The sequence below is a fragment of the Balaenoptera borealis genome (genome assembly GCF_965194805.1).
Source record: "Balaenoptera borealis genome assembly, chromosome: 3".
Taxonomy (NCBI): domain Eukaryota; kingdom Metazoa; phylum Chordata; class Mammalia; order Artiodactyla; family Balaenopteridae; genus Balaenoptera; species Balaenoptera borealis.
In genome coordinates, this window is record NC_138866.1 from 31,941,234 (window position 1) to 31,947,447 (window position 6,214).

The window sequence follows — 6,214 nt, forward strand, 5'->3', positions numbered from 1 at the left end:
TAACCTCATTGTGAATTGCATCTTTGAATGTTATAAAGTGCCTCTCTTCATCTTCACCTGATGCAATATTGAGGTTAGGACTTGTGCTTTCTTTTCTTTGCGTTTGCCTCATGCAGCGTTAAACATACTTTTATTTTCAGCCTTTTGGAAAACACTTTGTCCTAGATGGGTCATTTGCTTGATAACAGCATAAGGTCGGTTTTGCCTAGGAATACAGTCTGAATTATTTTTTCTTTTAATAGGTGAGTTAAGCCTATTTAAACATTTATTGATGTCACATATGTTAGCCTTAGTTCTAGCATGTGAATATTATACTATACTTTCTATTTTTATAGTTTTTAAAAATCTTTTACTATGTAGTCTGTGTCCTTGTTGCTGTGAGTAATTCTCAACTTTTGGAAGTTTTCAGAAGTTACTTTTACAATGAAAACTTTAACTAACACCTCTAGTTTTCTATTATTTAACAAATGTCTATTAGTTCCTTACTATGAACAATTTAAAAACAAAGCAAGCACATTTCCTCTTCTTTCCTTCCTCTCCTCTCCTGGTGGATTTTAGTCAATAATATCTTTCTCAGAGTTTATCTTTGTATTTAAAAGTGCTATTTTATTACTTGGTTTGTCAGCTTTAAGGAATGTTTTTTGACTCCCAGTTATTAAAGGTGTAGCAATCAGTAAACTTATTCTACTTTTCACCTACTCTCTCACTTCCTCTGCAAATATTCACTAATTACAGTGTTTATATATTCTCAGGACACATCATTTTTATATCCTTTTCAATCACCCTAATGTGTAGAATTATTTTAGCATTAGTTCACAGTAAATGTATTCAAAACTTGCTTTTTCCATAATTTCCTCAATTATCTCTTAGTTGGCTGACATTCATCCTCTGGTTATTTCCTTAAGAAACGTTCATAAAGTTGATATTCGCTGAATTCTTTCACGTTCAAGACTATCTGTAGTCTTTACAGTTGAAGGGTAATTTGGCTGGATATGAAGTCCTTGGGTAACACTTTTTCCTTGAAAATCTTTTAAGTATTGCACCACCATCTTCTGGCAGTGAATGTTGCTGTAGAGAACTCTGAGGCAAGCTCGATTTTTCTCCCCTATAGGTGACTTGATCATTTTGCTTGATTGATCATCTTTGAAGTCTAACAACTTTACTAGGATATTATCTCTAAGTTAACTCTTCTGGGTTAATTTGCCCTGATACAGGATATAAATTAAAGTCTTCTATATTTTCAAAAATCATGTTCCTATTTGATAAGTTCCATTGTTTTGGTTTTCTTCTAGAGAAACTCCAATTATATACATAATATTAAATCTTCTTTTCCTGTATTCTATATCTATCATTTTCTCTCTACTCTTTTTTTAAATCTTCATTTCCATTCTATTTTGTTTGCCTTTCTCATTTCTCTCCTCCATGTCCCTTATTATGGTTTTCTTAATTGCCTATTATTTGTATTTCTTCCATTTCATCTTTATCTCTCTGATACTTAGTTTTTCCTGAGCGCTGCCAGCCCATGCTTCATCTCCTCCGGTTATCTCACCATCTCTTTTCCTGTGTTCTTTTTCTCTCCAACTTTTTATTTTGAAAAATTGCAAGCTGACAAACACATTGGAAGAATACTACAATAAGCATCCATATATCCTTCACATAGATTCACCAGTTGTTATCGTTTTTGCCATATCTGCTTTTGCTCTCTCTCCATACACACAATACACAAACACTTTTTACAAACCGTTTTAAAATGAATTGCATACATCATGACACTTCATCCATAAAAACATCATCCTGCATCCCCTAAAACAAGAACATTCTCCTATATAACCACAATACTAATTTAATAATTATTCCATAATATCATCTATTATATAGTCCATATTCAAATTTCTCTACTACCCCCAAAATGTTTTTAGATATTCTTTAAATTCAGTATTCAATCATATACTGCATTGGTTGCTATGCCTCTTTATCCTCTTTTAATGTAGAACAGACCCCCAACTTCTGTTACAATTACTCATTTAAGAGTACATGCCTTTCTGAATTGGTCAATTGGGATTGACATGTATACACTGATGTGTATAAAATTGATGACTAATAAGAACCTGCAGTATAAAAAAACAAACAAACAAAAAAACAACTAATACTAAAAAAAAAAAAAGAGTACATGCCTTTCAACAAAAACAACAACAGAAGTTTGGAAGCTGAACTTATGTGTGGAAGCAGTGCAAAACTGTCACATAAGAAGCACTGCCTTGGACTTCCCTGACGGTCCAGTGGTTAAGACTCCGTGCTTCCAATGCAGGGGGCGCAGATTCAATCCCTGGTCAGGGAACTAAGGTCCCACATGCCTCTCAGCAAGGCCAAAAAAAAAAAAAAAAGCACTGCCTACTTCCCACCCCAAGCTCACCTCTTCCATCCTTTAAAACAAAAAGAGAGAGAGAGAGAGCGAATACATGCCAGTTATTTTGTAAAATGTCCCACATTCTAGATTTGTCTGATTAGTTCTTTATAGTTCATTTGTGTTTCTAACACTTGGATTTCCAATAAACTGCTAGCTAGGTCTAAAGACGTTAGATTCAGATTAAACAGTTTTGGCTGTAATTATATTGTGCATTTGATATTGCATTCCATCAGGAAGCACATAATGTCTGGTTGTCTCACTATTAGTAATTCCAAGTTTGATCACTTGGTTAAAGTGGCTAGCTGCCAGGTTTCACCAAAGTAAAGTAGGCATCTTCCCTCTATAATTACTAATTAAACTGTAAGGTGATACTTTATCACTGTATGAATATTCTGTTCCCCAATTACATTTTACCTAAAGGTTTTAGGATCTATTGATGATCCTTACCTGAATTAACTATTACATTAGAGGTTCCAAAATGATGAGTTTTTAAAAATTAATTGTGTTCTTGTACTTCTGTTTTGTAGTCCTCCTTCATAGAAGCAATTACTGCATTCACTTTTTAAAATTCAACGGCATAGGGACTTCCCTGGTGGTCCAGCGGGTAAGACTCCGCGCTCCCAATGCAGGGGGCCCGGATTCGATCCCTGGTCGGGGAACTAGATCCCGCATGCATGCCACAACTAAGAGTTTGCATGCCACAACTAAGAAGTCCGCATGCTGCTGCTAAAAGATTCCGCCTGCCACAGAGAAGATCTCTCGTACCCAGACTAAGACCCGGTGCAGCCAAAATAAATAAATAAATAAATAAAAATCAAAAAAAAAATTCAATGGCGTAATGTTTGGACAGTTTTCATCTGCTCTGTGGCAACATTTCCTGGTGAGTATTCTTTAGTTGTTGGAAACTCTTGCTAGTCTTTTCCTCTTTGACTTTAGTTTGATGCTGTATATTACTCGTTGAACGGGCCAGGTATTTGCCTGAGGCTCCGGCAGAAGGGGCCACGGTAGCCTTCCAGGCTAGCTGGTTTTCCCCACCTCCATCAGCCACAGACACAGGCCTGCTTCTTATGACTACCTCCCATCCATGTGATTCTTTGTGCAGCCCCACATGTACGATTAAAGATGGCCACAAATTCTTTGCTGATCCATTCAGGGGTGGAATCTATTCCTCCCATCCTTCGAATCTGGGACGTCTTAGTAATTTGCTTGACAAATAGAATGTGGTGAAAGTGACATTGTGTAGCTTCCAAACTAGCTCATAATATGCCTTTCAGCTTTGGCCCAGGCCACTCGGAGGTATTGCTCTGGGGGAAGTTGGCTACCACAGAAGAAATCTGACTATCCTGAGACCACTATGCTCTGAGGAAACCCAAGCTGGCTGCATGGTGAGGCCACGTGGAGGGAGAGGCCTGACAAACCGAGGCACCAGACACGTGAGTGAAGGAGACTTCAGATGACTCATCCTTAGGCACCATCTGACAGCAACCATATGAGGAGCCCCCAGCAAAAGCCACCAGCTGAGCCTGTCACATCCCAGAACTGCGAAAGATAATAATAACTTTTTGTTCTAACTAAGTCACTAAGTTTGGGGACCTCTCTGGCAGTCCAGTGGTTAAGACTCCATGCTTCCAATGCAGGGGGCACGGGTTCGATCCCTGGTTGGGGAACTAAGATCCCACATGCCGTGCAGCCGGGAAAAAAAAAAAAAAAAGTCACTAAGTTCATTACACAGCAATGGATAACCGAAACACCCACCTCCACTGGTGGTATGAACCTAGACATTTGGTTTCTGCTTTCAGCCTTGCTCACCTAGTTCCCATAACTGCTTGAGGCTGCATCCTCCACCTTTAGGAGGTGTAGATATTTCTGGAGCTGTCTCACCTCTGCGCCCTCGGAGCCCTCCTGCATGTCACATTTCATCCCCCTTCCTTCACTTTCTTTTTTGGGATTTCTGCCTCATATCAGGCACTTTGGCAGCCTTTTCACATATTTTACAGTCTGCAAATTATATTTGTCCCTGAGTTTCACCAAAAAATATTGTCTGTGGGTTTTCCCCTCCATTTTTCTTATTGTTTTTGAATGATTTCCAAGAAAAGAGAGGAGAATGCTGATTTCTACAGCCACTTTCATAGCATGTCACCACCATATTTTTTAAATGGCTACATTCTTTTAAATGCACCATAACCAATCACCTATTAATAGACATTAAGGTTGTTTCCAGCATTTCACTGCTACAAGCAGTGCTGCAGTGAAAATCCTTCTACATCTAAACTTCCCACACTCAAACACATATTTCTGTAGGATAATTTTCTACAAGTAGAATTTTGGGGTCAAGGGCAATGGTTGATTGAAGGATTTTTATGCCACTTCAGAACGTGGCAAAACAGCTCCTTTTGCTAGAGCTGAAGCTACAGTGTCCCTTAAGTAAATTCCCTCAGCCCTTATTGTTGGGCTGTTGTGTTGCTTGGTGTATCCAGTCTGTGAAAAAACCAGTCCAGTCCAATTTGGATAGAAATATGTAATTACCAGGACTTTTCCGGTTGAAGCTTCCTGGTCTCAAAAAGCAGGGTAAGTAGAGAGGTAGGATGAGGCAGAACAAGGAACACAACACAGCACCACAGTTATGGGCATAGAACCGGCTGGGTGTCAATACCCAGACTCTCAGACCTGCGTGTGAATACCAATTCCACCAATCAACAGCTGTGCAAATTGGGCAGATTGCTTAACCTCTCTGAGCCTTACTTTCCTAATCTGTAAAATAAGGATAGTAATAGTACCTACCTCATGAGGCTATTGTGAAGACTAAATAAGAAATGTAATTGAAACCACTGTGTCTGTCACATAGCATGTGCTCAATAGCTGTCAGCTATTGTTAATATAACACAAAAGATCCTCCTGCCTTCCAAATTTTACGGCATTAGAGTAGGGGCAGAGGAGACATGGAGAAAAGGATGATGTTTAGCAGCTTCCAGGAAGAGATTTTCCCATTATCTGTGAAAGCATATTGCTGAGAACAAACAGAATGGATAAAGAAAGAGAGGGGAGGGAAGCGAGGCCAGGGCAAGAAGATTTCCTGAAGGGAAACATCCACAGTAGGAGGTAGAACTTTGGGTTTCTGAGAAGGGGCAAGGGGGGAGTGTTGGAGGAGATTAAATGGCTTAGTATCCAGGTTACAGGTGTGTTAATGGGCACTCTGCTTTTTCTATGGGCATGATCCGATCAATAGACACATCAGAAACCCCTGATCTTTTAACAGATACTGATTGATTACTCCTCACCCCCTTGGGCATAAGACAGATGTATAAAAACTGGTTGCACAGGATGTCTGAATGGGTGGTGTCCCTAGTGTTGTTCAGTGCACAGCTTGCACAACTGTACATGGCAGTCCTGCCTAGACTCCACCCTCAAGTATTTTTTGCTTTGCATTGTGAGCCATCATATGGACCACAAGTTTCCTGAGGGCGGGAACATGGATTACATAATTTTTTATACTCCCACAAGTGCTTGGCACTCAGCTGATGATCAGTAATTCTCCCTGGGACTTCCCTGGTGCCACAGTGGTTAAGAATCTGCCTGCCAATGCAGGGGACACTGGTTCAATCCCTGGTCCAGGAAGATCCCACATGCCGCCGAGCCACTAAGCCCGTGCGCCACAACTACTGAGCCTGCGTGCCACAACTACTGAAGCCCACGCGCCTAGAGCCCATGCTCCGCAACAAGAGAAGCCACCGCAATGAGAAGCCCACGCACCGCCACGAAGAGTAGCGCCCGCTCTCCACAACTAGAGAAAGCCTGCGCGCAGCAACG